General features: G+C 38.6%; 1 long non-coding RNA gene across 1 annotated transcript in view; it reads left to right on the top strand.

Annotated features, from left to right (window-relative positions):
- Window positions 1-200: 200 nt before the first annotated feature.
- Window positions 201-435, top strand: part of LOC121371813 — a 6,946-nt gene continuing 6,711 nt past the window's right edge. Inside the window, exon 1 of the long non-coding RNA XR_005957830.1 lies at window positions 201-435. This exon is cut by the window's right edge and continues 922 nt beyond it. This is a non-coding gene — a long non-coding RNA (uncharacterized LOC121371813).

Consider the following 435-nt stretch of genomic DNA (forward strand, 5'->3'; position numbering starts at 1 on the left):
ATATACAACATCTGATAATCAACTACTTCCGTTTCATTCCGAAAGATACGATTAAGATCGTGGCTGATAGTAAAAATTACTTTAATGATGAATGCATGGTCTAGTGATCCAAGACACTACCTCCTAGCTCGCTAGCTAGAATGTAATGATGAATGCATGGTCTAGTGATCCAAGACACTACCTCCTAGCTCGCTAGCTAGAATGTAAGGATGCATTGGTGCATCACAACAAGTAAACACCATGGTTCAAATCCCACCGAGTACATGTAGTGGTTACAATTGATATTGTATTCACTAACATAAATTCATTTCTGATTTGATCCAGCCATCTGGTACATATCAGTCCACTATAAGACTTGACAGGTTGGAACTATCGGCCCTGGTCGAGCAGATTCATTGCGAATCGATATGTCGGTTTTTTATATCTACTATTATA

This window comes from Gigantopelta aegis, chromosome 4 (genome assembly GCF_016097555.1).
Source record: "Gigantopelta aegis isolate Gae_Host chromosome 4, Gae_host_genome, whole genome shotgun sequence".
NCBI lineage: Eukaryota > Metazoa > Mollusca > Gastropoda > Neomphalida > Peltospiridae > Gigantopelta > Gigantopelta aegis.